Raw genomic sequence first — 27,580 nt, forward strand, 5'->3', positions numbered from 1 at the left:
CAACAGTACCTAGCTCTTAGGTTTATGGGAGGATTAAATGGGGCAATATAAGTAAAAAGATTAAATATAACAGCACTTGCTACACGGTCAGTGCCCCATAAATATCAACTTTTGTTACATGCCATGCCTGAACAACTCATGACCCCATAACTGGCTCTTTGGGAAAAGAGTTCCAGAAAGTTGGTCTTTTTCACCAAGTACCACTTTTGGCTCCACGTCTCCCAACAGACTTGAAAGAACCGAAGTAGGTAACATTAATTTTCTTTTACTTAACACATTTGGGACTTTGAGTTTGTTAAATGTAGCATGCAAAAAATATTTTAATATGTTTGTAAAATGACTTTTTAAGTGCCATTAAAAAATCTCCAAGGCCCTTCCAGCTCCAAAATGTTGTGATCTATAATAACTAATTTCAAATGCATGCAAATTAATACTGATACAATTCCCCAGATGCACTGGAGATATATGACATTGTCAGGCTGGGTTGCACTGGAAACAAGTTAGACCCAGGCCCAGGAGCCTCTGGCAATGCAGAGTAAAATTTTGCCTCTCTTTCTCGCCTCCACCCCGGAGTCTATTATTCTCATCTTGAGCTCCCAGGCCCTTTGGTAACAGATGTGGAAGAGAATAAGGAATGAGCTGCAATTTGCAGAGAAGAAAGTAGGGCCAAGATTCTACAGAATCCCAAACAGATTGGCTGAAGTCAGCAGAATTCCATGAAGTCACCTACAATCTCACCTTTAACACCTAACGAAAGAGAATCCTAGAAGTCTAACTCAGAAAGGGGTCCCACCAACCGCCCTTCATCTTGGAGGTTAAAAAACTGAGACCTAAAAAAGATCAAATGACAAGTCCAAAGTCATCTGGCTTTTCTGGAACTCAAGTCTGGAAACCTATAGAGCTGATGCAGTCACCAATTGTATTCAAGCAGTCAACCACTTGTAGCTTGCAAAGCATCTGCACAGATGTCTCTCATTTTTCCTCTCTGAGCTACATTCAGTCTCCTTTAGTCACTCACAAATCCGCTAGTACTTGTCTCAGGAAAACTAACAAGATTCTTCACAAACATGAATTCAAGAGAAATGTCTGATTTGACAAGTTACTAAAAGAAGAGTCATGTGTTTCTACCTTTAGATTCACCCTGATCTTTCAGAAATACAGTAAATAATATTATAGTGACAATGATTCTTCAAAAGTCCACAGCAGATAGCAAAACGCAAGCAAGAAAAAGCCTGAGCAACATTCACACAACTTTTTGGAAAACGATCTGCTAGAAGATGCGCTGTGAGTCTGTCTCCACTGCCTCCACTTAGTATTTACATCCACTCGTGCATTCCTTCACTGAGCTCTACTTCACAGGCAGGCACGCATGCACTTACTCAGGTGTTAACGCACCAGTTCTAGTTCAAAGGCCCTGGCTCATTCCTTCAATTACTTAAGGAGTACCACCGAGCCGCCCGCCGGTAACAAGCCACACAGGCCCTGCCCTCCGGGAACCTGGAGTCTGAGTGGAGCCTAGACGTGCACACCAAAAGCGAAAGCACAAGGTAAAAGGCGAAAAACTCCTCAAAGGAGCTGGGCTAAAGCGCCCTGGAGGCCCAGGGAGTGCAGTCCAGACGAGGGGGTGGGGAGGGCAGCCCCGCGGCCTGGGCCGGCCGGAGGGGCTGGAGGGGCCGAGCTCGCCACAGCTCCGCAGAATCCTCCTCCTCCCTGACGCCGGCGCCCGGCTTCCCGTTTCTGGGCCCGGACTTCCCTCGTCACGGAAGCCGCACGGCCTGCCCGTCTCCCGTGGCCTCCCAGCCCCGTCCGTCAGTCGCTCCCACGAATGAGCGACTTAGAAAGCCATCCCCGGGGCCCGCACCCCCTCAGCCCGCCCGCGGGAAGCGCCGGGGCCTCGTCCCGGCCCCCCGCGGGCACAGCGGGCCTGCGGCGAACGCACCTGGCGGGCAGCACGGGGGCGGCGGCGGCGGCGCTGGCGGCGGCGCTTGCGGCGGCGGTGCCGGGGGCCAGGCTCGCGGCCCAGCTTTCAGGTGGCGGCGGCCACACCCCTGACGCGCCCGTGGGCCCTTAGTCCTCTGCCGTCGGGTGACTGCGGCCCTGCCCCTCCGCGCCGCGGGCGGAAAGGCGAACAGGGGAGGACGTGGGGGGGGGGGGCAAGGAAGGGAGGGGACAAGGGGGGGGCAAGGAAGGGAGGGGGCAAGGGGGTGGGTAGTGCAAGGGGCGGGAGGCGAGGAGCGGGGGCCGGAATGCCACCTCCAGAACGCTTTGGAGCCTCACCTAAGTTCTGGCTCCCGTTGGAAAATCGAGAGCCACACGCTGGGTTTTAGGCCCCTAGCCCTTGCTTCTTTATACATGGCCAATGGGGGTTCAGGAGTCGCCCTCAGACCCAGATGGGTCCCGGAGGCCTGGTTTCTGGGCCACAGTGTGTTTGCCAAGGTGCAGCCTCAGGTAGGACATAAGACGTGGCAGACGTGGCGTATGCCGGGCAGGTAGGTTAGGATGGACGGGGCTGTGAAGCCAAACAGAAAACATGACCGGTTTCTGTCTGTCTCTGAGCCTGGCTTAAAGGAGTCTGGAAACCCCATGCTTAGTGAGCTGTCAGATGCTGATTATTAAACCATGATTTTCCGGGTCCAGCCGGGAAGGACTGCTGGACAAGTGGTGAGGATGATAGCAGGGGAGGTGACCCAAGCAGGGAGATCTGGAAGAGTCGATAATCTTCAGTTTATGCCTTATTTGTATGAGGGTGCCCAAGAAGAAAGGAGACTCATCTGATCACCTGGTGTAGCTTATCTCAAGTCACAGGCATTCCTGGTCACAAAGTGTGTGCTCACGTGTTTTCAAGGTTTTCTGTTTTGATAAATTTGAAATTCTTTGTTTAACTGCACTCTCATCAAATACAAACCGTCACCTATGTGAAACACGGAGCAGTTCCGGTCTCTCCTGTTAACAATTCAGACTCTCCTCTTAACCAGAAAATAAAAATAATCTTTTAATTAAAAAGAAAAAAGAGGGAGGGGCGCCTGGGTGGCTCAGTTGGTTGGGCAGTGGACTTCGGCTCAGGTCATGATCTGGCAGTTTGTGAGTTGGAGCCCCGCGTCTGGCTCTGTGTTGACAGCTCAGAGCCTGGAGCCTACTTTGGATTCTGTGTCTCCCCTTCTCTCTATCCCTCCCCTGCACAGACTCTGTGTCTCTCTGTCTCTCAATAATAAACTTTTTTTTTTTTTTTTTTTTTTAAAGAGAGGGAGAAAACCACATGCTCACGGGGGGGGGGGGGGTGTGCAAAACATGTAATACCTATATATGTGTAACCCTCAATTAACAGTCTCTTTAAACTTTTAATAACCCTGTTGCCCACGTATAACGTGTGAACTCTGAGACATTCAAGGTTCCTTGAAGTTCCTCACAATGTGATCTTGGCCCTACTCTTCCAGGTTCATCTCTTTGGTGCTCTATCCAGCTTCACTGAGTTACTTTTTTCTCAAACTATCTGGGGCAAAGGACAAGATTTTATTATAACAGTCATGGACTGTAATTTTTGTAAGATACAATTAAAAACTTGCTAGAAAAAGTAAAAACAAGACATAAAAACTACAAGCCCCAGTTTTCGTTATGAGTGTACAAGTATAAAGTTACTCTTTCCATTTGTCTTTGTTTTCTTCTAACTTCTAAATGTTTACTCTCGATTTCTGTATTTATCTCATCATGGACCAGTAAAAACAGTTCACAGATTGGCAGTGATGACCATACTTGAAGTGGCACTGTCTTGCTGTTCTTTAAATGTGCCAGATGATTTTAAACTTCTGGGCCTTTTCTCATGTTCTTCCTTTAGTGCTGATCAAAGTTCTTGTCACTCAAGGTTCAACTCATAATGTAATAGTAATAATATCTTAATATTTATCGAGTGCTCTATGCTAAGACTTTTATGCATTCACTATGAATTCTTATGAGCTAGGTAGTATTATTATTATTTCTACTTTACAGAGGAGAACACTAAGGATCAGAGAAGTCAAATCACACAACCAGTGAGGCACAAAGTTAGCATTCTAAATTGAGCAGGCCTGATTCCAGAGCCCATGCAGTCAACCATGATGCTTGGCCCTCCTCCATAAAACCTCCCATTTACTTTGGAATTAAAGTTAATCGCTCCTTACTTACACTTCTACCATATATTTTTCCCCGTTGGTTTTCATTCACATCTGTTTCCTACACTAGGCTTTCAGCTTCTGAGTACAGTGACGTTTGCGTATCTCCATGGCTGTTAGTGTTGCTTTCTCCAACTGGAACGTCCTTTATGCCCTCCATTCTGCTCATCATAGCCACTGGAAAGCAAGCCCTTCCTCATCTTTGTATTACCATATATTTTGTGCTTAGTTCATGCTGTAATTATTTGTTTAGGTCTGCATCCCCTATTAGACCACAGGCTACCCGGGACATTCAGTTATCTTATCAAAGATGGTTTTATTTATTTAATTGAACAAGAACTTCCATAGCACTTATGATGTGCCAAGTGCTATTCTCAGAGCTTTACAATCACCTAAACAGCCCTGTAGGGTATGTATTATTTTATCACCACTTAACCCGTGAGGAAACTGAGGCACAGAAAAATTAGTAGGATACTAGTAGGTGGCAGAGTCAGCATTCCAAGCCAGGCAACCTGGCTCCAGAGTTGATTTCTCAACCATCATGTTGTACTGGTTTTCCACCAGACCATGTGGTCTTCCTGCTGAAAACACTTCAGTGGCTTTCTACTCCTCTTAGGATAAAAATGAAACTCCTTGGTAGGGCCTTTGAAACTCTGTGTGGTCTTAGCTCTGCACTTGCCTCTCCCACCAAGCTTCCTGGCTGCCTTCTAGCCACACTTGTCTTCTTTCCCTTACTCCTGAGGTTCATGCTCTCTCTGACCTCAGCACACGTTGTTCCTTGGGCCTAGAATGCTGTTCCTTCACCTTGTTCCTTGCTCAGCCCAAAATTATCCTTCAGATTTTAGCTCAGGAAAATCTTCTTAGACTAGGTCAAATATCCTAGTATACATTTTTAAAACATTTTTTGTTTTTAACAAAGTTATCATTTTATATTTTATATGTGAATATTTGACTAAGGTCAGTCTTCCCCGTTCAGCACTGTAAGCTCCATGACGACCGGAACTATCTGATTGGCCAACCTTTATATTCTCAGCAACTACTGGTATCTGACACAGAGTAGGCAGTGAGTAAATATTCAGTGAATAAATGAAGAAATAAATAGTATTCAGAGTGTTATGAAAACTTAGAAGAGTCACAGTATTGTGCTGGTAAATGTTTACCAACCAGAGAGACCTGATTTGTACCATTTGCCAACTTCTATGGTATAAATACTCTCTCCGTGGCCAATTTTAAAATGCCAGTATGACCTCACACAACGCTGGAGTTGGGAGGTGATGCGAGCACTTGGCTTTGAGAGGCTGTACCAGTTGGCTCCAGTACACCATTGGATGGACACCAAGGTGGTGTGGCAGAGAGTGGTGCACAAAGCCCAGGCAAGCTGCTTAGGGAACTGAGGTGAGATCTGAAATATGAATAGAACACAGGCTTAGGAGGTGGACACGTGTGTGGGACAAACAATTGACAAGGCAGGTGGGGGTTGGAGAAGGAACAAGAAAGGTCAGTGGGGCTGACATGTACATTTGAAAAGAGTGTTATAAATCTGGGTAAGGTTCAGTCCTTATCCTTATGGGAAGCACCAAACTTGCGTAAGCAGGTGAAGTTAGCATTTTGAAGAGACATCTCTGACTGCCTTTGCCCAACGGGCTGGGCATAGTATGTAGCCACTCAGAGAAGAGATGCTGGTGAACAGAATCAGGACAGAGATGAAGAGAAAGTGAAGGCAGCTGTGAAAGGGAGCCTGGGTGGAGGTGTTTTGCGTGGAAATATGGCCCAAACGGTAGTCTCGTGGTGAATAGACCTAAACTACAGTTTCAGGGAGGTGGGACTTCAGGCGCCTGTGAAGGGAACCAACAACACAAGGCAGTGTTCCTTGTGCTGGAGACCCAGGGACTAGCCTTGATCATAAGCATAGACTTTAAAGACTAGGAGACCAGGACTTGGGGTCTGGTGTAGCCACTTTCTGGCTGTGACTGGTCATTTAAACTCTTTGGGATTTCAGCTTTCTTTTCTGTAAAGAAAAAGAAAACAAAAAGGAGAGTACGATAAAAACACCTCACATGGCAATTCTGGTGATAAAATGAGATTATAAGTCAGGCACCCCTTGGTTTATAAGAGTCGTCTTTAAATGTGAATATGTGTTCCTTTAGGAAACCAGAAGGGATACTTGAGGGGGTGACCAATGAGATCATTCAGACTGAGATACTTAGAGAGTGACAGGGGGTGCTCTTAATAATTCCATCAGCACGAAGGCATAAACTGGAGTGTGGTCATCTTAGTGCTCAAGGGCTCCCCAAGAGGCATGGAGAGTTTTAAAGCACCAGTTTCAAGATCCAGAATTTCAAAGGTCATATTGTCTCCTTCCAAAAGTTGGTTTGCTTGAAAGGTGCCTTTTATAATTGCCTTTCTCCCACTTTCCAAAAGAAAAAATTCCGCTCACATACCCGATGCCTCTCCAAAATGCATTGCCCTGAGAGGAAAGATGGCCCAGAAGCCAAGCTAGAGCACACTTTGGTATTTCCTTTAAACAAAGTTCCATAAACACCTGTGACTCCCATGTATCTCATGAAAATTCAGTTCCAATATCTTACATCTATGTTCAATAATTATTTATTAAATGTATAATCTATTTATATTTTAATAAATTATGTACCATTAGTAATTATAATAATTCAATTCAGAGAAAAAAATTGTAACACCAGAAATTTTTTAAAAGTTGTTATTTAAATTTCAGTTAGTTAAAATACAGTGTAATATTAGTTTCAGGTGTACAATTTAGTGATTCAACACTTCCGTACAACACCCGGTACTCATCACAACACGTGCACTCCTTAATCCCTATCACCTATTTCAGCCGTCTCCCACTCACCTCCCCTCTGGTAACCATGTTTGTTCTCTATGGTTAAGAATCTGTTTCTTAGTTTGCCTTGCTCTTTTTTTTTCCACTATGCTCATTTGTTTTATTTCTTAAATTCTACATTTGAGTGAAATCATAAGGTATTTGTCTTTGTCTGGCTGACTTATTTCACTTAGCATAATACTCCCTGGCTCCATCCATATCATTGCAATTGGCAAGATTTCATTCTTTTGGATGGCTGCACAATATTCCATTTTATATATATATATATATATATATATATATATATATATATGCCCTTTATATATGTATATAAAATATGTACGTATGTATATATGTGTGTGTGTGTGTGTGTATATATATATATATATATACACACACACACACACACATATATATATAACCTTTATGTATATACTTTAGCCCTTCAACTGTCCATGGACACCTGGGCTGTTTACAGAGTTTGGCTATTGTGGATAATGCTGCTATAAACATCAGGGTGCATGTATTCCTTTGAATTAGTATTTTTTTTATTCTTTGGGTAAACACCTAGTAGTGCAATTGCTAGATCATGGGGTAGTTGTATTTTTAACTTTTTGAGGAACCTCCATACTGTTTTTCTGAGTGGCTGTACCAGTTTGCATTCCCACTAACAGTGTCAGAAGGTTCCCCTTCCCCACATCCTGGCCAACACCTGCTGTTTCTTGTGTTGTTGATCTTAGCCATTCTGACATGTGTGAGGTGATACTCATTGTAGTTTTGATTTGTATTTCCCTGATGATCAGTTATGTTGAACATCTTTTTATGTGTCTATTGGCCATCTGTATATCTTCTTTGGAAAAATGTCTGCTCATGTCATCTGCCCATTTTAAATTGGATTATTTGTTTTTTGGACGTTGAGTTTTATAAATTCTTTATATATTTTGGATACTAACTCTTTATCAGGTATAAAATTTGCAAATATCTTTTCCCATTCTGTAGGTTGCCTTTTAGTTTTGTTGATTATTGATTGATTGTTTCCTGTACAGATGTTTTTTTTTTGTTTTTGTTTTTGTTTTTGTTTTTTTTTTATCAAGTCCCAGTAGTTTAGTTTTGCTTTTGTTTCTCTTGCCTCAGGAGACATACCTCATAAGAAGTTGCTAAGGCCAATATTAAAGAGGTCACTGTCTCTGGGATTTTAATGGTTTCAGGTCTTACATTTAGGTGTTTGATCCATTTTGGATTTATTTTTGTGTTTGGTATAAGAAAGTGGTCCAGCTTTATTCTTTTGCATATTGCTATCCAGTTTTCCGAACACCATTTTGTTGAAGAGACATTCTTTTTCTCATTGGATATTCTTTCCTACTTTCTTCAAAGATTAATTGACCATATAATTATGAGTTCATTTCTGGATTTTTTATTCTGATCCATTGATCTATGTGTCTATTTTTGTGTTAATGCCATACTGTCTTGATCACTACAGCTTTGTAACGTAACTTGAAATCTGGAATTGTGATGCCTCCAGCTTTGCTTTTCTTATTCAAAGTTGCTTTGGCTAATTAGGGTCTTCTGTGGTTCCATACAGTTTTTAGGATTGTTTGTTCTAACTCTGTAACGTAGAAAAAAATTTTAAATTATACTTACATGTGTATTTTTATTGTGGAGAAAAAAATATGATAGAGCAATCAACAAAATATTTTGAAACATAAAAACCAGGGGGATAAAATTCTGGATAAGGGGCATTAGGATGGAAAAACAACTTCATGGAAAGAAAGGAACAGTGTAAATTTTTTTTTTTTTTTTTACTATTACAAAGAGTTTTTCAAGAATTTTTTTTTAACAGATGATGGTTAGGAACCAACCATTGTAGAATTTAAATACGATTGGATACATTTAGAAGAGTAATATAACAGTTTTGTATTGAAACATCAATATTTACAACCTGCTGGAAACATTATTCTTTGCAACTATTAAACTTAAAATAAAATTACAGAAGTAAATGTTTTTTTAAAAATGTGCCAGGGAGTATATTAGCAAAAACATTTGAAGGCCATGGGTTTACATGACCTACAAGTTAAAGTCTACCTCTGCCATTAATTAGCTGTGTAGCCATGGGCTAGTCATTTAACCTAAGCGTTTATTTCCTTATCTATAAAATGGGAAATAATAAAACCGACTTTGCAGATTAGATTGAATAAACTTTGTAAAAATTCCTGGCAAGCCTAGCACTCAAGCTTGGTACTCAATAAATGTTACTCAGTGGTACTCAATATTAATAATAGCTAATATTTCTTGATACTATATGATAAACACTGAACTAATGTAATTTAATTCTCACATTCTATGAGGTAAATTTCTATGAATCACAGATGAGTAAACAGAGGCACAGAGCAGTGTCTTTTTGTCTTTCAAGTACTTTACAAAAAACAGTTGGATAGTGGTAGAGCCATCATTCAAAATCAAGTAGTTTGACTCTAGAGCCTTCCTTTGATACCTAACTTTTCTTTCCTAGAGGCCCCTCTTGTACATCCTACTAACCTGGGTTACTATCAGAATTGAGGAGTAATTCTCTATTTACAATTGGAACTGTTTGCTGTGTTGGGTCCCTTCTTACCATTTTTCCTCATTGCTAACTTTCTAACCATTTGCATATCATGGCAAAGAAGATGATACCTTTAAGGCACGCTGGGATGAAGGATTGAGGCATTTCATTGCAGGACATGGCCAGCTCAAGTAGTTTGTTTCCCCAAGCCTAGCTTGACCATCTTGAGGGCTGAGTAGAATCTGTGCCTCCACAGACTTGCAACTCATTCCTGGTACTCCATATGCCAAGGCACACAGTTTGGGGAGCTCTAATATAGATATATTGAAGAGAAGTCTTTACTCTCTTTTTCCTTTGACATGGGTTTACAGGAATAATTGATGGGTCTCTATTTTGGCAGCTATCCTGATTAGCTTGGCATTATATAAAAATGTTTCTTTGTCAAAGTTGACATTACCAGAATATTACAGTTAAGGAAAGTATTCTAGTCAGATGCCATCCCTCAACTAACAAAAGTCAACATTACCTTTGTTAACAAGAAAACCAACAGGCCCAAGATGGAGTCACGTATGCTGGGCTAAGTCACCAAACCAGGGCTTCATACATAACCTAACCGCAGTTTCAACCTTCCCTGGAAATGTAGTCTTGACAAGTCAGTCAGGAATTTTCTGGTCAGCACCAATGAGGTGATCTGTCACACAGGCCCTCTTTATCTCACCCCTCAAAAGGAAGACGAATTCATCAGCATGATAAGACCTCCTGCCTTCCCCTTAAGGAAAGGTCACCTTGCTTGAAACTGTCTTTTTTTTTTTTTTTTTTTTTTTTCTTTTCTAATAACTTCCTTACCCTATCCTCTTTCCTGTAAGACACCTTCCATTTTATACAACTCCTCAGGACCATCTTTCTACTTGCTAGATGGGATACTGCCTGATTCATGAATCACTTAATAAAATCAATTAGTGGGGCGCCTGGGTGGCGCAGTCGGTTAAGCGTCCGACTTCAGCCAGGTCACGATCTCGCGGTCCGGGAGTTCGAGCCCCGCGTCAGGCTCTGGGCTGATGGCCCAGAGCCTGGAGCCTGTTTCCGATTCTGTGTCTCCCTCTCTCTCTGCCCCTCCCCCGTTCATGCTCTGTCTCTCTCTGTCCCAAAAATAAAATAAATAAACGTTGAAAAAAAAAAATTAAAAAAAATAAATAAATAAATCAATTAGATCTTCAAATTTACTCAGTTGGATTCTTTTTTGTTCAACACCCCAATCCTTCAAAGAATGCAATATGAAGCATTGCTTATTCTCTTTCATCCATTCGTTCCTAACTACTTTGACAGGTGTGTAAAGAAAGAAGTCCCCTTGAATGTGAATGTCTGAAACTTATATCGAAACTCTTATCATCTTGCCTAAGTTTGAATCCAATAGGGGAAAACACACACACACGTCATAATAATTAAAAGCAATACAGGATCAATGGATTTTTTTGTAATCATAGTTCTCTATTCCTATGCAACAGTTTTTCATTAAGATTGTATTAAATACTATAGAAGCATTTGGCTGGTTCAGTCAGTAGAGCATGTAACTCTTGATTTGGGGGTTGTGAGTTTGAATCCCACATTGGGGGTAGAGTTTACTTTTATTTATTTATTTTTTTTTTTTTAATTTTTTTTTTCAACGTTTATTTATTTTTGGGACAGAGAGAGACAGAGCATGAACGGGGGAGGGGCAGAGAGAGAGGGAGACACAGAATCGGAAACAGGCTCCAGGCTCTGAGCCATCAGCCCAGAGCCCGACGCGGGGCTCGAACTCACGGACCGCGAGATCGTGACCTGGCTGAAGTCGGACGCTTAACCGACTGCGCCACCCAGGCGCCCCTAGAGTTTACTTTTAAAAAAAGATTATATTAAATAGTATCAAGATTCTGAAGTAAGTGAATACTAAATACCTGTGCGTAACTCAGTGAATTTTACTTATGAATTCCCCTGTATAATCAGCACACCGATCAAAAAACAATATTACCAGTACCACCAAAAGCCCTTCACATATTCCCTTCGAGCCACCCACCCCCATAAGGATATTCCCTTAGACTGACTTCTAACACTATAGATTAGATTTAATCATTTTTGAATTTTATATAAATGGAATCATACAGTTCATATTATTTTGTGCCTGGTTTCTTTCATTTAAAAATATGTTTGATGGAACAAAGATAGATATATAGACCAATAAACTATAATAACCAAGTAAGCCCTCGCATAAATGGCTAAATTATCTTTGACAAGGGGCCAAGACCACTTAATGAGGAAGGACAGTGGCTTTAACAAAAGATGATGGGAAAGCTGGACATCTACATGCAAAAGAATAAAATTGGACCCTTACCCTATATCATATACAAAAAATCAACCCAAATGAATTAAAAACCTAAATGTAAGACCTAAAACTATAAAAATACTACAAGAAACTATAGAGAAAAAGCTTCAGGACATTAGGTTTGGCAATTATTTCTTGGGTCTGACACCAAAAGCACACAAAACAAAAACAAAAATAGATAAATTGGACTTCATCAAAATTAAATACTTCTGTATAGCAAAAGACATAATCAACAGAGTAAAAATCTCTGCGTACAGAATGGGAGAAGGAGCACCTGAGTGTCTCAGTCAGTTTAGCATCCAACTCTTAGTTTCAGCTTGGGTCATGATCCCAGGGTCATCGGATCAAGCCTGCATCAGGCTCCGCACTGACAGCATGGAGCTTGCTCAAGATTCTCTCTCTCCCTGTCTCTGTCTGCCCCTTCCCTGCTCACACATGTGCACTCCCTCTCTCTTTCAATATAAATAAATAAATTTAAAAAAAAAGGAATGGAAGAAAATATTTGCAAATCATATATCTGGTAAAGGGCTAATACCCAGAATATATAAAGAAATACAACTTAACAACAAAAAACAACTGGGTTGAAAAATGGGCAAAGGACTTGAACAGACATTTCTCCAAAGATAATTAATAATCAAATGGCCAATAAGCATATGAAAAGATGTTCAACATCACTAATTGTTAGAGACATACAAATCAAAATCACAATGAGATACCACCTCACACCCATTAGGATGGCTACTATTAAAAAAAAACAAGAAATGTTGACAAGGATATGGAAGAATTGGAACTTTTATGTACTGTTAGTGGGAATGCAAACTGCTGCAACCACTATAGAAAACAGTATGGTGGTTCCTCAAAAAGGTAAAAATAGAATGCATAGGAGCCAGATATCCACTTCTGGGTATATATCCAAAAGAATTGAAGGCAGAATCTTGAGAAGATTATTTGCACACCCATGTTCACAGAGGCATTACTCATAAGAGCCAAGTGTCTATCAGTGGAAGGATAAACAGAATGTGGCATATACATATAAAGGATCTTATTCTGCCTTAAAAAGGAAGAAGATCCTGTCACATGCTACATTGTGGGTGGACTTTGAGGGCATTATGCTAAGTGAAATAAGTCACGCAAAAAATACTGTATGGTTCCACTTATATGAAGTATCTAAAGTAGTCAAACTCATAGAAACAGAAAGTAGAATGGTGGCTGCCTGGGGCTAGCTGAAGGGGGAAATGGGGAATTGTGTTTAATGGGTATAGTTTTTCAGTTTTGCATGATGAAAAAGGTGTGGAGATCTGTTGAATTACGAGGTGAATATTTACCACTACTGAACAGTACTTAAAAAATGTACACTTAATAAACTTTATATTACATGCCTTTACTACAATTAAACATCTAAAAATTTTTAAACGTTTAAGAGACTTAATATTGTACATAACTATGATTCATTCATTCTCATTGCTATATATATTCCATTAGGTGCATATGCCACAATATATTTGTCCATTCTACTGTTGATGGACATTTGGGAAGTATGTAGTTTGTGGCTATTGTAATTAATGCCATACATAGCATTTGAAAATGAGGCAAATAAAAATCTATCAGAATTTTAGAGCTTCGAAGGCACTCACAGAGCACTCATAATGTATTTTAAATATGTTAAAATATTCTCCATCCTTGCTCTCAGCTTGTATAGCCAACTGCTACCTTAACTTCTCCCTGTGGATATCTAATAGACATTTCAAACATATCATGCCCAAATATGCTTTACCTGCAATCTTCTTCACATCTATTGGCAACTCTATCCTTCTAGTTGCCCAGAACAAACTTTGTTAACATCTTGACTTCTTTCTTTCACACTCACATCCAAGGCATCAGTAAATAATGATGGCTCTACCTTCAGAGTAAATCCAGAATCTGACTACTTTATATTATCTCTACTGTTACCATATCACAACACCATCATCTCTGCTTGGGTTATTGCAATTACCCGCTTAGACAGACTGCACTTAGCCCATACCCCTTCCCATCTTTTCCTTCACCACCCAATCTATTCTCATTACAGCAGCTAGAGGGACCCTGAGGCATTTTATATTTTCCAATAGCAGCCAGAAGAATAACTCTCATCCCATGTACTCTTCTGCAACGTGACTTTGCCACCCCCCAACTAGAAGTGGAATCTAAATCACCTCTTATGAATCCAGGCTAACATCTGAGACTTGCTTGAACAATAGAATGAGGCAAAATGGCTAGTTCATAAGAAGCCTTGCAGCATCCACTTAAGACCTCATAGAATGCTCGCCTTTGCAATGCTGCCCCTGGGAACCCAATTTCCATATTTGAGAAGCCCAAGTTATATGAGGGTGTTCCAGTCAATGCCTGAACTGAGGACCCAACCTACAGCCAGCATCACCTGCCATCTGACTGGAGATCTCAAGGAAGAGCTGCCCAACTGTGCCCAGCCAATTCACAGAACCATGAGAAATAATAAACTGTTTTAGGTCACTAAGATTTGTGGTGGTTTGTTGCACAGCAATAGGTAATAGGAATAGAACTTTTCACAGTGAAAGTCAGATGATGTCATTGATCTGTTCAAAACCCTCCAGTGGCTTCCCATTGTGCCCAGAGTAAGAGCCAAAGTGCTTATAATGGCCTGCAAGATACTGTATGATGTAGCCTACATCCCTTCCTCACTTCTCCATGATTACTCGCTCCAGCTTTACTGCCATCTTTCTTGCTACTCCCTAAACACTCCTGCATTAGGGACTTTGCACTGGCTACTCATCTTCCCTAGACATCTAGTTGACCATCTCTCCTCATTCACTTTCTTGAAGAGTTTTCTCACATCTCCATGAAGCCAACCCTGACCACCAATTTAATACAATTTAATCCAGTCCCTCCCCACCCCAGAACTCCCAATTACCCTTACCCTGCTCTACTTTTTTTTCCACAGCACTTACTATTTGCTAACATAGTATGTAATAGTATTTATTTATTATGCTATTGTATACTTTCTGGAAGTCCCTCAAGGACGGGGAGTTTTGCTTTATTCCTTTACCTACTGTGTTCTCATCATGTAAGACCATATCTGACACATAGTAGGACTCAATAAATGTTTGTATTGTATGTCCTAATAAGAGCTGAGACTTAGTTAACCAAGATAGCCATGAGGGTAAGGTAAAGGTGACTAGCAGAGCCATGTAAGAAGAGAGAGGTAAAAATAAGTACAGGGGAATGGGTTATATTTCCAGAATCCTAGTCACTGCCCATTCCCCCACTCCTAGCTTTCCGTGCAAGGTGAAAAATATAGGGTGGAGACCAAGTTTGGAAGAAAACATTCAGCTCATGTAAGAAACCCAAGATGGTTACATGTCATGTAAGTCAAAGCTAATGCATGAGTTGAGCTAAACTCCATTATAATACTGTTCCTAATTACAGTGAATTGCAGCCAAATTACACTTCCCAAAACCAAATAAATATACAATATACCAGGTGGTAGCCCTGTTTCAAACCAGAGTTTCAAAGGAATTGCTTGGTATTTGTTTTGAACATGCTGTTCTGCAATTATCTGATTAACAATTCAGTTTTCCCAGAATTGCAGAACCAAATTCATTTTTTTTCTTGATATTGGTCATGAGATATTACTATACCTTTAAAATATAGTTAGCTCTAAATTATTAGCCAAAAAAAGTAAACCTGACCCTTCAGGTCAATAGAATATTAATTTTGAGTTGTGTGTAAACATGTAGATTAGAACAATAAAAGTCATCACAGAAAGAGAGATGTATTTGAGTGCTTTAAAAAAAATTATACAGCCTCCATATTTGAAAAAAAAATGTCATGAAATACAAATGACTAATAAACAAAAATACTCAATTTCACTGGTAATCAAAAAAGGCAAAGTTAATGATAAACCTTTCTATTAAAGGTGCCAAATATATTTTTAATGCTGACAATGATGTGGGCTTTCTCATACATTGCAGATGAGAATATGTATTAGCTGTACATTTCTAGATCAGTTTAAAAATAAGTACAAAAAATAACCCAATATACAAAGATATTTTAAAATGTGTATTTTTTTAGCCATGGTAATACTAGCTGCTGAGACATTGGCCCAAAAATGTAGTATAATGGCTCAAACAAAATAGAGTATTTCTTGTTCATAGGATATTCCTAAATTATTTCAGGTCTCGTGTGTGTGTGTGTGTGTGTGTGTGTGTGTGTGTGTGTGTGTGTAAAAGAGAAAGAACAGCAGAGAGATATGCAGGGACAGAGGAAGGGAGAGGGAAAGAGAGATGCTCTATACGATTATACAGTCATTCAAGAATCTGGAAATTAATGGATCCTTGGCCCGATTCAATGGAGATGTCCAGGGGTCATTCTGCAGAAGTAGAAAAAGTATAGAGAAGTGTACATGTAATGTTTTATGGGGATGCCTGGAAGTAACTCACATTCCTCTGGATAGAACTCAGCTATGTGGGCACATTTCACCGTGAGGGGACTGGGAAATGTGGTCTAGTTGTGTGCCCAGAAAGCAGAAACAATGAATGGGTTTGCTAAAAAGTTAGCACTCTTTGTCACATTCTTTTACCTAATAATGTACTTCTAGAAGTCTATTCTAAATCTAAGGACATCGAAATATATACCAGATTAGTTTGGTATAGCAAAACACCAACAATACATCATATGACTAATAATACCAACTAGCTCGCAAGTTTCAGTACATTCAAAGAGTGAAATATACAGCAATTTAAAATTAGGCCTACAAATAATTTTTCTTAACATGGAAAATATCAGCATTAATTTTAAATTAAAAGCCTTAATAAAGGCCTTATTTGTATCACTTTATATGTGTGTGTGTGTATATCATATACATATATATGATATGATATGATATATCGTATCATATATATCATATATATCGTATATCTTCCCCTAAATAAGGATATGATTGAGTAGGTAATACATTCCTTTCTGTGTAATGTTCTACTTATGTTATGCTTACAAGGATTACAATGGAAAAATGCTTCTTTTATGTTAAAGTCTAAAGCAAGAAAAATGCTTTATATGATTATAACTATGTAAAAAATAATCATGAAAAACATAGGATGAAATGTACCAAAATGCAACAATGGTTTGTCTTTGTGTGATGAGATGAATGCATTTATTTCTTCTTTTTCTGTATATGAAATTTCCATTTTTTTTCTAGAAATAACTCTTATTACTTTATATTGGAAAAATTTACCTTCTCAAACAGGCTAATAAGTTGAGTGAATCCTTTAATAAAGTTGAATCTCTGCTGTAAAGTGGGTGGTGACAATCCTAGAAATGGAAGTTAGAGCTTCCTTGAGTTCTCTGCCCCTTAGGAGAGAGGTGATGAAGGGAGGAATCGGTAGTCATTGGCATTGTTCTTGTCTCCCCGAAGGCTGACTGGTACAGGAACCCTTGAACATGGCAGTATGGGAGAGAAGAGGACACCAAGGAGCATCAGTGACTGGTGCTGAGAGATTCCCCAAAATGTTGGCATAAAGCCCCAGCTTTACGTATTCTTCCAGGGCCCCTATTCTATACTTCTCTATCCTGTTCTTGTGACAAGAGGTGGTAGTAATTGAGAAGCAAAAAGGCAGAAGCACATGGCTTTTCCCTAGTGTGAGCAAGAAATCTAGCTGCTTTATCTGACTTCACAAAGATTGCTTGTTACAGTAGAATAACAACTAGACTAACTCTCAGAAGACATACACTACTAAGTATGTGATTCCAGCTCTAACTCCAAGTCTAGACTGCTTATAGTCCTCCACCGTGCCAGGGTGCCTCATGCCTCTATGCCTTCCTTCACTTCTGGAGTACTGCTGGCAGACATCCAGCCCGCAGCTATTAGCCCTCTTCCAGAATTTCCTTTGTTGCAGGTTGTCTTATTCATTGAGTACTTCTTTATTTTTTAGCACACACACGAAAAAAAGGTTGTGATGCATGACCGAAAGATGGAAGAAATTGTAAGAACAGTGGAATTGAGTGACTGTGCTCAGGCAAGAGACAGTGGTCGAGAGTGATTAATGTATAATCAAAAGCTGAGTGTGGAAGCCAGAGCACTCCTGTGGTAGCATATAAAGAGGCTTTCATCGCCTATACAGGAGAGAAGAAAAAGCTGATGACCCTCCTTAATCATTATAGGATAGCTTCAAAGAAAGTAAAATTCTCTATGTAGGCAGGGCTGCTATACACAGATTAGGACTCTGGATGGCCAGTGCTGGACTTTGTACTAGAATAGGGGATTGTAACCCAAAGTTGATGCAGGATCTGGCTAATATATACCAGCAGGAGTTCAGGAAATATAGGACTGACCTCAAAGGTGCAGGGATCCAGAAGAGTAAAACATAGAGATGAATAAGGAAGAGTTTGTCAATTCTGGTAGCACTTTCCACTGACACAGGATTTAATACCAGGCAATGACCTCAGAAGATGAATCTAATATGTGGCTAACTTAGCTTTTTAGGAATCTTGGAAAAAGTGATGGACCACACCAAAGGAAATACAAATGCCAGAGCTGCCAATGCAGATGGTGGAAGAATGGATCAAAAGTCCAGACAGATTACCAAATAGATCCCAGAGATTACCAGATAGATACATAAGTTACCAAAAGCAAGAAAGCCCACCAGTCAACCATTTACCAAAGCAATAAGGATGCACTGATGAGAGGGGCACTCTCTCATGACAAGCTCAGTAGTAGCTACTGTCTGTGGGCCAGGTAGGAGGTGCTGTTAGGGCATTGATCTCCTAAGAGGGGTGATAGAAACAAACCCAAGGTAACAGCGTCCAGGCAGTGGCGATTACATATCAGAAGAAGGTGGGTACAGTTATTATAATGTAGAAACTGTGGCACAATGCGAGGCACAGAACAAACTACACAGGAAATAGATACTAGAGAATTATTAGAATTGGGCAGAGAAGGAGACATTCTTGGAAGAGGGAACTGAGTACACAAAGACAGGGAGGTGTGAAACAGCATGACCCATGTGGGGATTCAATGTAATGAGTGTGTAGAGGAGGAGATAGTGTAGATAGTCAGGAGAGGATCAGATCCAAGACTGTTTAGAGGTCAGAGTGTGGACCTAATCATAAAAGCTACAGGGAGCCATTAAAGTATTATATAAGCAAAATAATGGTACCTCTAATCCCAGTTTCAGGACAATGCAATCTTGTTTCCACAGTAGCTAAAGAAGTGTTCTAAAAGATCATCTCAGTCAGCTATTGATGTATATATAACAAACCATCTCAGTGTTATAATACCATATTCATTTATTCTTACATGTCTGCGGGTTGGCCAGGCCTATCCAGGCTGAGCTTGGCTGATTGCTCTGCCTCAATCTGCAAATCTAACTGGGATCAATTCCTTGTAAGGGGCTCAGATTTGCTCCATGTTTGTTCATTCTGGGGCCTGAAGGGGGCTTCTTCTCATCCTCCTTGGTGTAGTTGACTATCCAGGGCATCTCCTTCCCATGGCAATGGCAGAAGCCACTGAGGGCAGGCAGGAAATGTGATGTCTCTTAAGGCTGAGGCTCAGAACAGGCACATAGCGCTATCCATCCCCATTGCATTGGCCAAAGCAGTTTAGATGGCTAAGTCCAAAGTTAAGAGAGCAGAAAGTACATTATGGCCCTAGTGAAAGGAACTACAAACTCACTTTTAAAGAGCGTAGATACAGGGAGAGGTGAAAAATTGGAGTCAATTATTCAATCTACCTCAGAGGTCATTTTTACTCAATACTTAGAAGCTACAAGGTATAATAAAAAGAATATCAATTGTGGAGCCAGACAAGCACTTAATAGCTCCATGGCTTTCCATGAGTTATTTAAAATTCTTCAGACATGAGTTTTCTCATCTACAGAATCTAGATTGATACCTCCTTCATCTTCTAAGTGATTACAAGTATTACATGTGATATTGTCCATGGGTGTGCACTTTGGGCACCAGTACTAATTAGGACCTCTCTGACTAGCAGTTATATCTAGTGTACCGTGACTGTATTAATAAAAACTATGGGGAGGGAGATCAACAGTTGGACTTGGGTCCTGCAAAGTTACCATATTGGAGAGAAACAAAAATCCAGCAGAACCCAGAATGCATGTCCCAAGATGCCTATTAACACCCTCTCTGTGGGCAACGACAGCCATTTGTCTTTGAGGAAAGATGTATCTCCCAAAAGAAAGGCCAGCCATTTGCTAATATGTGTTTGGTCTGATCGGCCTTTTACACATCCACTCTGTTCTTTGGCACCTTCAATTTTTGGTTCATGAAAAAGAGGGGTATTTACCCCAGAGGGATATAGGACAAAACTGGGCAGGAAGGACACAAATGGTAAAAGCTCCTCCTGACATTGCTTTTGAGTTGTTTTCCCTGAATCTGCTGCTCCTGCCCTGTCCAGACGGCCTCCCTTAGCCAAAGGATTGTGCCAAAGATAATACCCAAAGTGCCCTTATTTATCTTCTCAGATTGAGACCAACTGGCCCAACATCACATCCCTCTTTGAACTCAAACCTCTTGAGTCCCACAACAATGCTCTTTCTCCTGTTGGTATAAATTAGGCAAAAGGCTAAGCTGCTATATAAAAGACACCACCAAATATAGTGGCTCCAATGGTACTGACAGTTTCTTTTTCATATAGCCCAGAGATGGGCCAGCAGTCTAGAATGGGTTAGAGGCTGTGATCCTTGTGGACTTCCAGGAGTCCAGGTTCCTTCTGTCTTTTTACTCCAATATCCTTTAGCAGCCCTTCCCAATGGAGTTTTCAGAAGAGAATTAAGTTTTAATGCTTTAAAGCATCCACTGTGTTAATGAATTAACTTTTCTCCTAAGTATCTAGAGTAGTATAGCTTTGTACCATCCTTGGAATAATGGAGATAAGAGTTACTTAACTCATTTTCTGTAAGGCTTAATTCTCTTGCAGAAACCAGTTGAGATAGGCTGCTAGAGTATGGTTCTTATCCTATAGTTGAAGATGGACCCCAGCACCATATCTGTACATTCCAATCTATAGGAAGGGAAAACAGAGAAATGGGAGAAAGGAGATTCTTTAAACAGTGTAACTGGGAAGTTGTATACATTACTTTTGCTCACACCTGATTGGCCAAAATATAATTTCATGGCCAAATCTAATCACAAAGGTGCTAGGGAAAGTAGTTTCTAGCTTGGCAGCCATATGCACAGTTAAAACTTTTGGGGACTCTATTACTAATAGGAAGGAGGATGGAATAAACATAGAGATAGTTATCAACCTCTGCCACATGTGACTATTATCCTCTAGACAGTAAGTTTCATGAAAACAGGAACTGTGTCTCATTCACTAAGGACAAATAAGTATATTTTTCAGCATAGTATCTAGAACATAGAAGACCCTTAATGACTTTGATTGGAATTCCATTTACTTATATCACATTGAGGTAATTCAGAGGAGTGTCTTAAGGTATGATTTTCAAAAGACCCAGGGACTAAATACTTCAGTGAAAACTTAGTTAACATTTTCTTTTTGTGTGTGTGGAGGATGAGGGTAACCTTGACGTGTTCTGAGCTAAGTTTCTCTTTGTTATTTTAAATTTTGATTTACTTTGACTTTCCAAATCTTCAGGATCAACTTGTGGACTTTCATAAGCCTGAGGAAGAAAACATCTCTCCTCCACTGGGACACAAAGGGTACTGTTAGTATATAACAATTATGTGGAACAAAGGAGCTGATATTTGTAAAAAGCATATTAGAATGGTGCCTGGCACATAATGAGTGTTGTATAAGTGTCATAGATGATAGAAGATAGTCGGAGAAATGGAAGGTAGGAAGGAAGGCGGAAGAAAGGGATGGAATACGCCAAAAAATAAGCCAGCATTTTCCCCATATTTTGGAATAGCTTATAACATTTTCTCCTAAAAGCAGAAACAGTCCCTAGGCCTCTATGGCAGGAGACATCTCACCAGACACCTGAAGATTCATTTCCCTGCTTGGCTAAACTTGGACGTACTTTGCCTACTATATGTGCTATGGTCAAACTAACTGCTTACTAGTCTCTTAGGGGAACACTAAAATGACAAGCGAAAGTGGGCCAAAGTAGACACTGGTTTAACAGGGCCTGACTCAGAAGGAGGCCAGTGCCACAGCAAGAAACTCTAGGATGTCTTACAGAAGCCTCAGACCTAGTCTTCTAGGGTCATTCTCCCACATATTAGGGGTAATCTAGCACACAGAATATTCCAGGATAGAAGCTATCTTGGGCATGTAAAATGTGTCCATTCCCTGGTTTTGGTATAGGTGATTATGATGGATGCATGGTTTTACCCACCATGCATCCATTCTCTCTTTTTTTGGTAATAGCACTTTGCTGCCCTTCTAGGTATCCTAGTTCTCCCTTTCTACATGATTCTGATACAGTTGTACCTAGGCCCTACCAGAACCAGAATAACCACTCAGAGCATGCCATCTTTCTGACTATGTGATTGATTTATGAATGGGTATATGATTCAAACTGTTCTAGAGTCATCCTTAAAATTTAGGATAGACAATGGAAGAAAGAGGGGAGATTCTTCTGGAGAGATGAAGGAAAGTAGAAGTTGCTCTACTCGAAAACATTTCTCCTAGCTCTGGAAAGGCCACATGTCGTCAAAAAATGTAGCCAAATCAAAGGGGAAGGCAGAGTTGAGAACACATCAGATGGGAAGTAATGATACTATTTGAACCCCAAGATCGAGTTGTGCCTGAAGCTAGATTTTCCCCTTTCAGCTACATGCACCAATGCATTCCCATTTTTAATTAAGCTTATTTGAGTTAGAATGTCTGTCATTTGCTTCCAAGAAAGTTCTAATTTACAAAGTGCCTGACTTGATTTGGTTACCCTAACAGCTCCTACAGTTCTAGGATGGCCAGGCAGCTGAGGGCCTATAAACAGCTCCTACAGTAATGTCCCAGTGCTTCAGAAAACTGCTCCATGTTCCACATTGTACTTTCTACTCTTAACCCTCTTTGTCTAGCTCCTTATTTCTACTCCTGTCCTGTGGTCTAGTACCTGGATCTCCTTGGATTGATACTTCATGGTACATTGAGCCTGACCTTCTATTTCAGTCTTACCCTGAATGTAGTTCCTCCCCAAATCCTGGAGTGTGCCCTTTTTATCTAATGGGCCAGTGTTTCCAACCTCCGCACCCAGCCCAGGGCCCCTGAGCCAGACATCTGTCCCAGAGCAAGAGCCACTGACTCATTTTGTTTCCTTCAGTGGGCCCTGCGGCCAATCTTCCAGGTCCCCTTAGTACATGTTCACTTTCTTTTTGATGTTCCTGCCCTTGGCTTCAACTTGCTATTCAGGAAACCCAGAGATCAAAACCTCCTCCCTAGCCCACCAAAATATTCATACTACTTTCCTCAGATTTGGTAGTAGGGATTTTTGCTGGGAAATGATAAGAAAGAATAAACTTTTCTAAAGAGGTTAGTCATTCAAATAAAGAAGCCCTAAAAATCTACATTGCATAAGACACTCTGACCACAAAAAGAAGAATGTAAGGCCTTATGAGAATATGTCCCTATAATGGGCTCAATTATGTCCCCTCAAGAATTCATATGTTGAAGTCTTAACCCCCAGGGCCTCAGAGTGTGACTATATTTGGAGGTAAAAATCTTTAAAGAGGTAATTAAGTTAAAATGAGATCATTAGGGTGGGCCCCAATCCAGTATGACTGATGCTCTTACTGAAAGAAGAGAGTAGGACACAGATACACAGAGGGAAGATGGTATGAAGACACAGAGAGAAGACAGCCAGCCATCTGTAAGCCAAAGAAAGGGTTTCAGATGAAACCAGCCCCGTGGACACCTTGATCTTGAACTCGTAGCCTCCAGAACTGTAAGAAAATACATTTTCATTGGTTAAGCCCCTCAGTCCGTGTACTTTGTTATGGTATCCCTTGCAAACTAATACAGTTCCCTACTAATTATTAGTGACCTGGCATCTCTCCTCATCAAATCCTTTGGGAAAGAACAATAGGAATCTTTTCCTGATTCTCTCAAAAAGATAATTCATATATTTGTGCAATTACCACTAGCCACTTATAACTTAGCTAGTAACTAAGGAATACATCTGGGGTCTCAGTCACTTGTGGGAGAGGAAACTAAAGTGCCAGCCTTCTTTTCCTCCAGAATCAAATATGGTGCCTCTTCCTCTTCTTCTTTCCCTTCTTCTCTTCTTGAATAATCTGTGCAAAAGCCATTGGATGGAACTGAGCAAGCAAAGTGCTAGTGTTGGGGGTTAGGGGGATAATAAGCTGTGGTGGCCCAGAGCAGGGCGCAAGAGCCTGAGTGGGAGGAGTAGGATATCCATATAAGGGCTAAGCCTAGCACAGGGTAGCCTGACCAAGAAGAGAAGAGCATTTATGTCTTAGTGTGAAGAGTTGAAACTGAACAGAGTAAGGTGAGGCTCCATGTGGGAGGGTGACCCCATGTGGGGTGTCATAGCCAAAGCAAGGTGAGGAGGGTGTCCCTTCCCCACAGGGATGCAACCCAGTGTAAGCAATGAAGTCTGAGCAGAGTGAGGAAGGTATCCATTTAGCAAGGTGGCTCAGCCTGGTGTCAGAGGACTAGAAGGATGAGAAAAGCATTCACATGGGATGGGGGGGGGGGCACTGGTATGATATGTTGGAGCACCAATGGGGTGAGGAGGATGCCCACAAAGAAGGGTGGGCTGGTATAAGGTGGCAGGACTTAAGCTGCATACATGGGGCATCCATGTGGTAGGTCAACCCAGTGTGGGGTGTTGGAACCCAAGCAGTACAGAAGGCAGATAGGAGGTTGGTTACATAGAGTTGGCTTGATTCAATAAATAAATATAGTAAGAGCAATGAGAGCTAGGTGTGTCACTATTGGAGTAGGAAATTACAAATATGGCAAGAGAAAATCAGAACCCTGTGCTGGTGATGTGAACACAGAGGTTTAAGATGTGAGAGAGAGAGCGGGAGATGGATAGAGATTATAGACAGATGGCTGGACAGTTAGATTTTTTTTAAATGTCAACGTGTACATGCACACATCTGCACATTCCCCAGCTTTGTGCACTGAGAGGATCTGGGAGCAGTGACACTCCAATAGCAATGAGCATACTGAGGGCATAGATTTGGGTTTCTAAACACTATTCTCCACTAAAGAACATAAAAGAATCTTGGATAAATGGCTGATTCCAGAGTTGGGCTAAGGAAAGCACCAGATAAGCCTGAAACCTCTTTTGTACCAAAAAGTTCAAAAGTAGTCAAAGAATTTAGAAACACGTCACACCCGGGGTGCCTGGGTGGCGCAGTCGGTTAAGCGTCCGACTTCAGCCAGGTCACGATCTCGCGGTCCGTGAGTTCGAGCCCCGCGTCGGGCTCTGGGCTGATGGCTCAGAGCCTGGAGCCTGTTTCCGATTCTGTGTCTCCCTCTCTCTCTGCCCCTCCCCCGTTCATGCTCTGTCTCTCTCTGTCCCAAAAATAAATAAATGTTGAAAAAAAAAATTAAAAAAAAAAAAAAAAAAAGAAACACGTCACACCCAAAGTATACAGAAGCCAGCTTGAAGGGACTCCCACTAGCCAAATATGGAACAATATTAGCATGAAAATAAAGACGGTAACTGATTATAACCCATTAAGTAAAATAGAAATCTGTGAGTCCATACTGATATAAATAAATTGCAAATAACAATAACAGATATGATGGAGCATCAATCCCATCAGCAACTTTCTCTCACATGCTTCACAAAAGAAAATTATTTTTGCTGCAAATTTTCTGCATACTTGGGATCTTTTCCAAATTAAAAAAAAAAAAAAAAAAGTTCAAGAATGCAGGACAACTGGCCCAGTCTCTTCAATAAATTTGTGTCATGAATAAAGGGGTAGATTAAAAGAGGCTTGTGGGACATAACAAGCAGATGCAAACATGGTCCTGGATGAGATTCAGGTTTGGATAAACAGTGATAAGGCACATTTTGGAGACAATCGGGCAATGTAAATATAGTTTATTATTAGATGAGGTGAAATGTGCTGAAATGGAAAAGTGGAGATCATTGATCAGAAAAGGAAAAAAAAAAAACAGGCAATAAAATAGAACAGTAGTATATATCATGATCTCGTTTTATCGAAAAGAGAGAAATATAAATAAAGTTCTGGAAGGATAAATACTAACCTTAGCGCTGGTACTTACTAAGGGGTGGGAATACTTTTGTTCTGTGATTTTTGCTTGTCCTTATTTTCTGATGTATGACAATGGACAGGCTCTGATTTTGTAGTAGTAAAAGATAATCTTTAAAAATAAAATTTAAATAACAGAATTAAATAATACTCACATTTCTATCAGCTGGGACATGTTGATGTTCCAGAAGACATATGGGCAAAGTGTCTGAAGCAACTTGTCTGTAGCATAGGGTCCCTAACTCTGCTATATGTGTCTGAGAGGTGCCAAAGGGGTGTGTATGGCTGTACCAGACCATTAAAATTTTTTATTGTTTATTTATTTGTTTGGGGAGAGAGAGAGAGAGAGCACAAGCAGGGTAGGGGCAGAGAAAGAGAAGGAGAGAGAATCCCAAACAGGCTCCTTGCTGTCAGCGAAGAGCCCAACGTAGGGCTCAAACTCACAAACTGTGAGATCATGACCTAAGCTGGAATCAAGAGTCAGACGCTTAACTAAGCCACCCAGGCACCCCTGTACCAGTCCATTTTAAATACCATATAGAAATGCCTCAGTTATCTTGCCTGCAAAATGGGTACTAATACCCTGCCTCAGGAGGAGATTATCGGGAGTATTATATGAGTTAATATATTTGTAAAGTGCTGAATAAATTATTAATAGATACCAATAGCACCTCATTTATACAAATACAAAATCTGTGATCATCTGTTTTTTGTTCTATAAAGAAAATGAAAAAAAAACCAAGCAGATATAGCTTCCCAGACAGTAGTCCCCCCTGATATATACCACCCCCCGCCCACAAGATGCCTGAAACCACAGATGGTACTGAACCCTATTATTTTATGTTTTTTTATACAAACATACATATGATAAGGTTTAATTTATAAATTAGGCACAGTACAAAATTAATAACTAAACAAATAGAAAAATAGAATAATTACAATATACTATAATAAAAGTTATGTGAATGTGGTCTCACTATTCTAAATGCTCTACAAATGATAAATTTTTAATCATAATAATCATCATAATAATTCTAGGAGGAGGGTAATCCTGTCCCTCCCCCATAGTATAGATGAAGGAATTGAGCCACAGAGGGGTTAATTAACTTGTGGAAAGTCACACAGCCAGTAAGAGCCATGGACAGAATTAGAACTAGGCAGTCCAAACTCTGTCTCAACCGAGGGTGTCACTCTTACCAGCACATAACCAAGTACAGGAGAGAACTTTATATACCAATTGCCTTCCAAAAGTTCACTTGTAAGCCAATGTTTCAAGTTCTAATCAATTTTCCACCAAAACAATATTGTAAATTAGGTTTGGTTCCTAAGCCAACCTATTTATATAGACCAAATATATTTAATTCACAACATGGCTGATTCAGAACAACCATGGCCTCAAGGTCAGTGTCCCTCTGGGTAGAGGATGGGGAATAGGTTTCATCTTCTGACCTGGTTCCAATCAATTACTTGTGGCTACAGGGAGTGCTGCCTGGAGAAGAATTCTGAAGTTGGCCTTA

At 40.5% G+C, this 27,580-nt stretch overlaps 1 protein-coding gene and 1 long non-coding RNA gene across 3 annotated transcripts in view; both read right to left on the reverse strand.

Annotated features, from left to right (window-relative positions):
• CPQ (carboxypeptidase Q) overlaps positions 1 to 2,149 on the reverse strand; it is a 549,973-nt gene extending 547,824 nt beyond the window's left edge. The window contains exon 1 of one of the 2 annotated variants that reach the window (XM_045454129.1): positions 1,940 to 2,149. The gene's annotated coding sequence lies outside the window, so the exon portion shown is untranslated. The remainder of the gene's footprint in view (positions 1 to 1,939) is intronic. The other variant, XM_045454134.1, reaches the window with a different exon arrangement.
• Positions 2,150 to 8,540: 6,391 nt separating this feature from the next.
• Positions 8,541 to 26,388, reverse strand: LOC123585714. Its single transcript, XR_006706388.1, has 3 exons — positions 26,077 to 26,388; positions 17,128 to 17,326; positions 8,541 to 8,587 (listed from the first exon to the last, which is right to left on the reverse strand). It is a non-coding gene; the product is annotated as an uncharacterized LOC123585714 (long non-coding RNA).
• Between the last annotated feature and the right edge of the window lie 1,192 nt (positions 26,389 to 27,580).

This window comes from Leopardus geoffroyi, chromosome C3 (genome assembly GCF_018350155.1).
Source record: "Leopardus geoffroyi isolate Oge1 chromosome C3, O.geoffroyi_Oge1_pat1.0, whole genome shotgun sequence".
Classification (NCBI taxonomy): domain Eukaryota; kingdom Metazoa; phylum Chordata; class Mammalia; order Carnivora; family Felidae; genus Leopardus; species Leopardus geoffroyi.